General features: G+C 36.1%; 1 protein-coding gene across 1 annotated transcript in view; it reads right to left on the reverse strand.

The window, feature by feature from the left end:
• The window catches only part of LOC150096732 (transcription initiation factor TFIID subunit 12-like), a 77,496-nt gene extending 72,572 nt beyond the window's left edge, over positions 1-4,924 (reverse strand). The window contains exon 1 of the mRNA XM_090408579.1: positions 4,889-4,924. The gene's annotated coding sequence lies outside the window, so the exon portion shown is untranslated. The remainder of the gene's footprint in view (positions 1-4,888) is intronic.
• Positions 4,925-12,074: the final 7,150 nt, after the last annotated feature.

A 12,074-nucleotide genomic window follows, 5' to 3' on the forward strand; every position in this document is an offset into this window, starting at 1 on the left:
TAACCATTTCCCACCTCATCATTCACAAAAATCAAGGCAAATATAAAAAAAAAAAAATCTTTTCTAACCACATAACAAATTCATATAGATAATTCTATCACACCTTGTCTGCCCAGCTTATCATGCTTTCTCTCTCCCCACCCCACATGTCTTTGTAATCATTCAAACTCTAATGCTTTTTTTTTTTTTTTTTTTTTTATTAACTGACAATCCTTGATCTTCACTTTCATACTGTATCCACAGTCTGTTCTACTACATACTATTGCTTATATTTCAACTATCATCTGTTTAATTCCCAAAAGCATTCTTTATCTCCAACCCATGATATATATCACAACTATTCCTATACAGCAATTGGTCGAAGGTCATTAAGATGCTCAAACCTATGCATTCTTACTCTCCCATGCTTAACGTCAGTTAATCTTCTAGACAATATTTTCACATCGAGTCCCTCTTCAGAGTTATCTACATACATGCATTCAAAACAATAACTGCTTCCACTATTAATGCAGCTCTTTCTCTCACAAACAAAACAGCTTCCAAAAAATTAGGTTTTCGTTTTTGCTCAAGACATTACTTTGCCTCTAAACTGCTGTTAACCTTATGCAAATCACAAATCTGTCTAGCTATCGAATTACTGCTCTCACATTTGGAGTGGGGCTCCTAAAAGCTCCCTAAATATGCTTGACTAAATACAGAGGGACTGATAAATGACCCATCTCTTACCAACTTGCTCCCCTCACTCTCACATAGACGTTTGGTCTCTGCAATTTGTATATTCTATAAATATTTCCATGGGAAATATTCATTGGAAACAGCATCAATAATTTCCCCCCACTCTGTACTAAGCCCAGTGGAACATGTACAGCTGCCACCCAACATCCTTTCACAGTACACCTTGAAACCCACAGAATAAGTTTCTTTTCCTCCTCCTTCATCCCTGCAACTGCTGTCTTCCCCCTGATGTATTTCCCAAGGAATCCATCATACAGACTTTTAAATCAAATGTAAACAAGTTTCTCCTTTCCCAACCCACTACCCATATATGTTACTAACGTACTATAGATTGACCAGTCAAACTCTCATATATGGGCCCAACATAAAAAAAAAACTACAAAATTTAGCCATCTAATTTTAGAGTAAAAAGGATCAGGTTGCTTACGGGTCAAAGCTAGATAACTAGGAGGAGACCTTCATAAGGAAAGTGAAGAGCCGACCAGGGCTTCTGACCCAATGTCCAATCCTTGCCTTACCGGCATATCCCATCATTTGGTATCCACTTGGATACCTGAACAAGGATGGGCTGGAAATGTGGGACACAGATTACCAAATTATATTCTACATTAGCTTAAATTCCAACAAACATGAAATGTGATGAAATATCATGGCAAATTATATTCTACATTAGCTTAAATTACAACAAACATGATGGTACAATGTGATAAAACATCTTGGTTCAAGCAAATATGAGCTATGAAGTGTACAATGTCCATAAACTGTCTATTCTGGACAGTTTGCATTGTCACATGAACAATAATAGTTATTGACTATCATTGTTCATGTGATATCTTCACTTGTTTGGGGCACAAAGGATTTGAAATGGGAAGCAATTAGCATGTAGCTTGAAGCTGGATAAAAATGAATACCATACTAAAAGGTTAAACATGTCAAATCTTTTTTAAAAAAAAAAATCAGAGGCCAATCAGCTTTCAAGGGTGAACTACAGATATACAAATACTGAGTGAGTTGGAGGGGATGAAAGATTTTTTAAACAAAAACCAAACCCTGGATGTTACATAGCAAAACTGATTACTGATTTTCCTACTTAGGATCCAGTAAACTGATTATCAGGATAGCATGTAGTGAAGTTGCATGCAAAGAGAAAAGCCTTCATGGTGGACTCAAGAAATTAAAAAGACAAGAAAAGAAAATTATTATTAGTTATTACGATTATTCAGGTCTCCATAGAGTCAAAAGACTCGTTGGGAGAGGTCCCTCCTAAGAAACAAAGTCTATCATATCACTCCTTAAACTCATCGACTGTTCTCGCTCTCACCACTATCAGGCAATGCATTCCATGGCTCAACCACCCTCCATGCAAAGAAACCACTCCTCATCCTCTTGCTCACAGTTTCCTTTTGTAACTTCCAGGGATGGTCCCTTGTCATCACTCCTTCCTGCTGTTTAACCAAGCAAAAGAACTCCCCAGTGTCAACCCTGTAACTACCTCTCAACAGTTTGTCAATCATATCACCTCTCTTTCTTCTATCCACCAAACTGTGCAGTCCACATTCCCTCAGCCGATCTTCATAACTAACATTGTACAGTCCTGAAACCATCTTTGTTATCTGCCTTTGTACCCTTTCCACAGTTAATTTATCCCCTTCAAATCCTGGGGACCAATATGAGAACAATAGTCTAAGTGTGGTCTGATCAGTCTTATAAAACGGAATGACAACTCTTATCTCTGCAGGTCAGCATCCTTCTCATTATTGAAGCAATCGATTGTGTTACCTTCACCACCTTTGCAATATGTCCCCTAAATTTCAGGTTTCTATCAATCATCAACCCCAGATCTCTTGTCTTCCCTACTTCCTCCAGTATAGCTGCTCTAATAAAGTATGCAGCTTCCCATCAATGTGTCCCAAACCTCAAGACCTTACATTTTGCTGCATTAAACCGACACCCCCATTCATTTGCCCATCTATCTAGCTTATTCAAATTCTCTTGCAGGGCTACCACATCTGCACTATTACTAATAATCCTTCCCAGCTTTACATCATCTGCAAACAACTAAATATTCCCCTGCATGAAATCATATTAAAAGTTTCTGACAAATAAGTTAACAGATGCCTTGAGAGAATACAGAGAATAATGTAAGAGTTAAAGTGATGTGCAAAAGTAGTTAAATAGGTCATGGGAAGACTGGTAAAAAGATAGAAGATAAATATCACAAAGGTGACATGTTCTGGAGACTACTGAAAACACTTAGAAATGAAGGAAAGTAAAAGAATTCAAATATGATAAAAGGATAAAACTGGAGATATTCTGTATGTCTATATTTTGAAAAATTGCGATTACTACTGTTCTGTCAGAAGAGAAATGCAACCAGGAGTATATACCGATATGATATATACAATCATCAGAAACTTAAGATGCAGATAGGCAAGTGGAGTATATAATATTAATAGATCCAAAATGCTCAAAGAGAGGTATAAAAGTTAAAGCATAAAACATTTGCAGTGGATACACTGCATAATTCAAAATATGCTAATCAGAAAGGAGAATTCCAGATGAGTAGAGCTATCATAATAACTGTCGATTATTAAAAAGGAAATAAAACTGCATGGAATTTCTCAAATACTGTTAGGGGTAATATTTATGCAAGCATGCTTGAGAAGATACCAAGAAAAATGGAAGAGAAACTAAGGAAAAAAGCAAGCCAGGTTTGGGCAAAATACAGGGCATCAAGTCAAATGTATGGAGAAAATCTCAGGACCTACATTTCACTGTTATGATCCAGAAAAGAAAAAAACGCACTAGTGAAATGCTGTGCAAAACTTCAATTATGTGGTGAGTGACTAATTGCTATGACAAGTTGGTAGGAAAATCATAATAAAAATATGAAAACAGGCAGCAATCTCAAAATTATTAACTACATTTTCAATGGAGAACTTACAGAAGTGAAACATTTCAACTATTTAGGCACGATTATTGGTGATGGCAAATTAAATATAATAATAGACAATAACATAATAAGAAAAGCCGTATGTTTGGGAAAGCCAAAATGCTAAATTAACAGTATAAAAGATTATGCTGAAACTGAGAGGTGGTTTAGAAATAAAACAGCTGATCAAAAACTAGAGACTATACTATATAGCTATATAGTTCCTAAAATAATAAAATAAATTAGGGGAGTGAACAGATGGTATCAATGGGAGAATATTAAAAATGATAATATTAAATGACATAGTTAGCATTCAAGAATGCAAAAGCAGAGTTAAATTGAGGTGGGTAAGTCAGCTAAACAGAATAGGAGATGAAAGACTACCAAAACAGGCATTTGGTGCTAGTAAAATAATGCAGAGGATTACTATAAAAAAAAAAAATAAATAAATAAATAAAAGCAGGCGAATTGATCCAGTTAAAAGTTCTTCAAAAGACCAAAACAGTCGCCAGATAAAAGCACAGTTGAGACCTTAAAGGTGAAAACTGTTAATAGGAAACTAGTAATAATGCACACCCAATCACGTAGGCTATCATGCATAGTATCCTGCACATTTCTTAATGTATATCAGGAATTTGAAACGAAAGTAAAAACAACAAATTAAAGTTCATGTTTAAATTAGTTTGGAACCTATTTATTATTTTTGTTATCTACTTGAAATCGCAATAATGAATGATGTGAATTCTGACGCCACAATAGTTTTCTATTACTTCCTGTTTTTACACGGCCAAACTGGATATCACTATTCAGACGTGACCTTTGGTTCCACTAACTGCCCGTCCCATTCTTTCATTCCAACTCCACCTTAACATTTCATTTATTTATATATATATATATATATATATATATATAAACGAGTAAGTGCCATTTTATAATTTTCATCTGATGATGAACTTCCTATATATATATATCACTTATTTTGACCAATGTTTTATCAGGCTTTCTTTTTGTTCTGACTCCCAAAACCTTGGTTCACTGACCACTAAGCTGGCAACGAAGTACAATGGCTAGAAGATGGGAATCATATGCAGTAATTATTACTACACGAGTAAATCATACCAATATACAAACGACTAAACATGCACATTTTACTTAAAATTACATATGCAATTCCCACGCTACACTTATAAAAAAAAACATGTGCAATGCTAAACAACTTACTATCACATATATCGAAACTTGCCGCCTTGTCCCCACATATAAAGCCCATTTACAGCTTCCGCGCCCTCTATGCAAAATTTTTCTCTCACACAGTGGTATAATACATGAAACATCAATTTCATTCATCATGAAATAAACAACTGTCAAATTAAAATATATGAATCTCGAACTAGAGCTAAGCTGAAAAATTTTACTCAAACTTAATAAATTTATATAAAAAAATTTAATTTCAGTGATTTTGCTAAAAATGACCCATTTAAGCACAGTTATTTATTATACTTGCAACACGTCTCCAGAAAAGTCAACGTCTCGTCTCATCATATAAAAACAATATATATGTGTTTATAATATAAAAACAACAGAATAGCGCCTTTGATTCCCTTACGGAATAGAGGAGGCCGTTTTAGCTATATATCTAATTTTTTAGAGACTGAGGGGGCAGTTCAATCTCCACTGGAGGCCAATCACTAACACTTTCCACCATCCGGTGAAGAGAGGCAGCTGAGAAGTGCTGCCATCGCATGGTCAAACTAATCCAAATACTGTATATTTATTTTCTGAGATAGCGTGGGTTCTATGGTTGATTTTTTTGAGTTTACGGGACGAAAAACCAAGTTTCCAGGAGAAAAAATCCCGTTTTGCCTTTGCCAGAGATCGATAACTCGGGAACCTGTGGAAGAAAGGCTTAGAAAATGTTCCTCCAGGAGGCTACTAGATTTGAACCTAGATCTGCCTTTGGGCGGTCAAGGACCATGCAGTGCAAACTGCCACTTCAACTGAGCTACACAGGCTCTCAAAGATATACTAACAAAGTTAAGAGAATGTTCCTGGATAAAAATTGAGTTTGTACGACCACTATTTTTTGTCACAGTGCAAAGAACTGTCAACAATGTCTGTTGGAAAGAATGGCAACGATGTGCTATCAAAAGAACAGTCACATTGTGGGTTTACACCCACAATGTACTCTAGCGACTCACCATGGTTGGGATAATCAACATATAAAAATACTTATTTTCGTATACTTTATCATACAAGCAGTTCAGAAAATCATTGCTGGAAGTGAATGCATGCCATCTAGCTGAGGAGGCCAGAATCAGCTAATAATTACTTGGTCATATCATTAAAGCCATCATGGAGATGGCTGTAATTCATCACGTCACAAGTACATTGTACTTGTGCCAATTTCGCACATTTTCGCACAACTCCTACAAAGACATCTTATTCATGGGCTATATCATGCTCAAGTAAACATGAGCATTGAAGCCCGAACTAAAATGACATCTGAATTGAACGATGACGTATATGTTTTTCAAGACGAAAGAAAGAAACGTTTCCAGGAACCAATAAAGTCAAGATGATGCTAATTGTGTCCAACATTAGCGATGACGTTGCTCCCTATCACACAAACTTAACTATTAATGCAGAGAATACTATTAACCCCTTCCGACGTATTATCATCATGCAATGTATACGACGAAACTTCTGCTTTTCAATGACCGTATTTCATCATTAGCGCTGCATGCTAAAGCAGTAAGATAAGTGAAAGGCCCTTAGATACAGTGGTTGTGGTATTTAAAATAGGCTGCATTGCAAACATAGCTCCAGAGTCCTTACTATGTAAACATAATAAGGACTCTTGAGTATCAATAAGAATGATTTACCTGTTAACATCTGTCATCTTCCAAAGATTAGGGAAAATGAAGCAGCACTGTGCTCCCCAAGTGGAAGCTAATAACTCAATTTTTTCCCTTCATGATCTCTTCTAAATAAATAAAAATAACAAATTCTCAAAATCTACTTATCTATATCAACTGGTAGATAACTTGGAAAAAAAGTTGTATTTTGAGCAACTTAAAAATATAAGAATAAAATAAAAAAATCAACTAACGCCTTTTATTCCCTAATAGGGAGTAGGCGACCCCTTTATACCCTATCTAGGTTTTGGAGACTGAGTGGGCAGTTCAATCTCCACCGGTAGTCAATCAAAGATAGCTGGCCCATGTCTATCACTAATTATATCAGTTACCGATGAAGAGACTGGCAAACAAGTGCTGCCATCTCTTGGTACCTAACCCTAACAACATATGTCACTGTCTGAAATAATGTGGTACTACGGTCGATTTTCTTCAGTTTACGGGTCAAAAAAAACGAGTTTCCGGGTGGAAAAACCTGCTTTCCCAGTGCCATGCTTTAATTGAATGCTTTAAAGTGTTGCGAAAATTCTACTGTAGTCGAAGAAGTTCAAAACATAACTTCATGAGTTCAATTTGCTTTGTAGACAAGTTTCATAAAGAAAGGTAAATTTATACTAACACCAGTGTGAAATGGCATCGCAGAATAAACACTATGTTGCAAGGTCTTTACGCATTGCACTCACGAATTTGATTAGCAAACAGTGCTCATTATATCCACGTCGATGCATTACAAAGATGGATTAGCAGATTCTATAAACATTTTGATGTTTATAACCATGTGGTAATGTTAAACACATTATCTGAGTGATCAATCGTTGTAGGTTTATAATTAGTCATCAAGGAATCAATCATAACATTTTCGTATAAATATCGCAAGAACGAGGGACACGTTCCCTTCGATTGGGGAATAAACTGATTTGAAATCTCGTCATGGGGAGTGAAATATTTATATGGACTTTTACAAATGAAGGCGAGTTAGCCGATCTTACATACGGAGATGGGAAGATTTGCTACAGCTGACACTCTGATTTTCATCCCCCACACGAGCAAATTAGCCAGGGAACACATGGATTTACAAACATAAACATTCAGCGGTAGATTGAATGGGATGTAGATCGAGTATTAATTTATAGATTATATGGTGCCCTCTTGGATCACAGAGGGTGTTAAAAAAAAATCAGCTAACGCCTATGTTGTTCCCGTATAGGGAGTAGGTGGGGCCGTTTACCCTATCTAACTTTGGAGACTGAGTGGCCAGTTCAGTCTCCACTGGTAGCCAATCAAATAGATAGCTGGCCCAAGGCTATCACTGATTCATCGGTACTTAGTGAAGAAGGCGGCAATCTAGTGCCGACATCTCGTGGTCACTAACCCTAACACAATATTTTTAATGTCGAAAATAGTGTGGGTTCTACGGTCGATTTTCTTGAGTTTACGGGACGAAAAACCCGAGTTTCCGGGAGAAAAAACCCGCTTGCCCGTGCCAGAGATCAACTAACTAGGGAACCGGCCAAAAAAAGGCTTAGAAAATTTCCTCTAGTCGGCGATTAAATTCGAACCACCAAATCCTTTCTTCGTGCGGTCAAGCGCTGTAGAGTGCAAACGCCACTTCTACTGAGCTCCACAGGCTCTTCAGAGGGTGTTAGGGAATAATAATTATATGAGATGCTTCTGCAGCATAGCTATTGGAAATATCTAGATGCATTATGGTGCTAGTATGAGAGTAACATTTAAATTTTTTTTTATCCTAAAGGTGGATTGTAGTGTTAATACGCAGCCACAGAATTTATCTCCCAATATCTATTTTTAATTAATTATTGTTAAAAAATGAAAAGTTAACTGGTCTCATATGGGGAGTAATAGGTTGTTTGCACCCAAAAACTCTGCTTTTTGTTCTGCATACTGGCAAATCGGACATGAGAACACACGCAATTTATAGACACATTAATACTGTTTATGGTGATGATGGGGGGTAGATGGCGTTGATTGTAGTGTCGTTGTGTGTAGGTGTAGAATGAAGTAGTAGGGGAGAGAGAAAGATGTGTGTGTGTAGCAGAGGAGAATAGAATGCCCTACCTTATGAGTCCTGGGACTCCTTTGAGGCGTTATGCAGTAATAAAGTTCTGTCAAACTTTATCTTTTAATAATAATTTATTTGTAAAGCATATCAAACTCAAGTTAATATCAATTGTAGCTAAATCCGATGGGTATGGATTATGTCATCTGTATCTGTGCTTTTTTAATAAAAGGCACTAGCTGATGATCCCAAAGAATTAGAAGAGATAAGAAAACTAATTAAAAGATTAACTTCAAAATGGAAGCAATATTGAAAGCCACAAATCGTCAAGTTTCAACTGCAACTCTGAATTTAAAAAAACCTAAGTATAGAAAAGTGGCCAAGAAGAAGAAGAAACATGCTGATAATAATAATAGTAATAAAATCAAGTTAGCATGACGGTTATTTTAGAAGTCACTAGAATGAACAAACTATATATAATGACCTCCTGATGTGTTGTACCATGTTTTGCAAGCCCCCCCCCCACACACACACACATAGGATCATCGATCTGAAACTATTGGCATGAGCAATTTATTAGAAAAATCAATTCATTATCCTGCAATAATTTCCATCACCAGATTAATCCCTTGGGATTTTGCTAAAAATAGACTTTTGCTAAAAAATAACTCTGCCTACGCTTTCTGGGGAATCTTCTATTCCCTAGAAAGAGCAGGTAGAGTTATTTTAGCCATTACTATCCAAATCAGAAATCGGTAGGCAGCTAGACATATCAATCAGTTGTCAATGACATATGAGATTAGGACTCTTGATAGTTATGACTACCCAAGGCATCAAAGTGAGAGAATTGCAGAAAAATGAAGCTATCTCGTAATCCTTAACCCAAGTCGTTTTGTCTGTGAAATAATCTGAGTTCTATATTAATTTCTAAGTCGAGTTGACTGAGGTATGGAGGTCTAGTTTCTGGTAGAGACCAAATCGAGAACCCGCTTTACAACAACAACAACAAAAAAAAAATCACTAGATTCTGTTTATATGGTCGACCAGTAGAATCAAATTAGTAACGATCTTCCTTCTCTAGTTTAGTCTTATAGTAGAAGAAGCGTTCTCACAAGGTTATACAGAATGCACCAGAATCTATTATTAATAACAAAAGATTTTTAAAAAAATACAAATTGGGAAGTTCTTTGAAATTTTTAATATTCATGAATATGCAGGGTAAAGGTAAGGCAATATGATTATCTAAACAGGGTGGTATATAAAAGTTAATGATACATTTCAAGCAAATAAGCTTTTTAAAGAGAGAAGGGAGGGTCTCAATATTGGTTGAATGATGCAGTAAATACTGCCATAGAGGATAATGTTCTAGTGAGTTCACAATATGAGCATAACTTGGCAGCATATTTCTGAAAAATGAGTAGAGTTTAATACTCACAAGTATCATATATACATTTTTTGAAATAATTATGCAGACAACTTTAGAACCACACTATTTCAGACAATAATATATAGTGAGTGGATTCATGATCAGAAGATTGCAAAGTTGTCTGCCGTAGGATAATAGTTAATTGATGTCTTGGGGAAACTAAAATGATTCATTAAAGATAGAGATTACTTTCCTACCAGTTTCAAAAAGGTGGTTAATTCTGTATAGCTCAGTGGATGTGGCGTTTGCATACCACGGCGCTTGGCGCCGTACGAAGGAAGACTTGGTTTCGAGTCTAGTCGGCGACTAGAGGAAATTTTTCTAAGCCTTTGTTTTATCGGTTCCCGAGTAAGTCGATCTCTGGCACGGGCAAGCGGGTTTTTCCTTCCGGAAACTCGGATTTTTCGTGCTGTAAACTCAAGAAAATCGACTGTAGAACCCACATTATTTCAGACATTAAATATATTGTGTTAGGGTTAGGGACCACGAGATGGCGGCACATTTGAGCCGTCTCTCTTCACTGTGTATCGCTTAAGTAGTGATAGCCTTGGGCGATCTATCTCTGATTTGTACCAGTGGAGATTGAACTGCCCATTCAGTCTCCAAACAAAGTTAGGTAGGGCTAAATGGCCTCGCCTACTCCCCGTATACCAGAATTAAAAGGCGTTAGCTGATTTTTTTTAGGTTAATTCTTCCCCGTTATTTTGCAGCCTGACCAAGTCCTTTTGGGGAATCAAAAAGGTTAGCAGATTTCAAATATCTGGATAGTATACATCCTTGTGATGGAAGCTAGATTAGGAGATAATGAGGATGATTTTACTAGGTCAAACGTTTTTTAACAGTATAAGTGACTTTGAGACAGTGAAGTTCCAATTAAGTTCAATCATTTGATTAACAAAAGTTACTTTTTGCCCATTTTGACTTACGCAGCAGAACAGAAATTTACAGAAAAGAGACATCAGTAGAATATGAGCAATGCAAATGAAAGTTTTAAAGTCAATGTTGGCGAAACAAGGAAAGATAGAATGAGAAATGTGAAAAATAGAAATAGTTTAGGACTGAAAAGAGTTGAAGAAATGCTTATGAACTTTACTTGAAGTGGTTTGGACATCTAATGAGAATGAACCTAGAAAGAATGATGAGAAGAATATATGAAATAAAATTTGAGCAGAAGAGTATGGAAATAGAAATAGAAGACCAGATAATAGAAGATCTAGGAAAGAGAACCTGAACTGGCATAGTGTTCATGAAGGAAGAATGTGGGAAGACAAAAAGAAATGATTCACCTGACTTAAGAGTTTCCCAACAGTTGATGCTATAGAGAGAGGTTTTTAGTTTTTTCTGAATTTTCCTTGCCTACTACGTAGAAGGCAGAATTTGGGAAGACAAAAAGAAATGATTCACCTGACTTAAGAGTTTCCCAACAGTTGATGCTATAGAGAGGTTTTTAGTTTTTTCTGAATTTTCCTTGCCTACTACGTAGAATTTTCCACCAATCATGTGGAAAAACGAAGTATAGATTGGAACAGCGCTCTAAGTAATCGCATTGTAACATTTATTTGGTTAAGATTGACTATAGTACAAATATTTTGGTGCATGTATTGTGAAGCATCTTCAGTGTATCAAAGTTGGGCTTTAATAAATTAAACAACAATAAAGTACATGGAGAATAGACTCTTTCCTTGTATGCATTCGCCACATAGCTAGATGAACACCGATCTATTAGGATCATGAGTATGTGTTTGTGCGTGAGAGAGTGAGTAACAACAAATATATACAGTATTTAAAAGACAGTAACTATTTAATAATAAGTGTAATTCTTGATAATAATTTCAAAGAGTTGACATGGAAAGTCCATCATTATAACTCTGATTAGGATGATATAGAAGGACTTTGGCACTATCTTTAAAGAAAAATTCATATTTGGGAACATCTGTGTACTAATTTGATATCATCCAAAGATCCTGTGGCTAGTATTTGTAATTCCATGTTCTGCTTGTTCAGAACAGTTAAATTTCTTGGAGGCAATATTGGACTGACGTTCAGCGA

The sequence above is a fragment of the Typopeltis vanoorti genome, chromosome 18 (assembly GCF_054136105.1).
Source record: "Typopeltis vanoorti isolate ZY-2024b chromosome 18, IOZ_Tvanoo_1.0, whole genome shotgun sequence".
Lineage (NCBI taxonomy): Eukaryota > Metazoa > Arthropoda > Arachnida > Uropygi > Thelyphonidae > Typopeltis > Typopeltis vanoorti.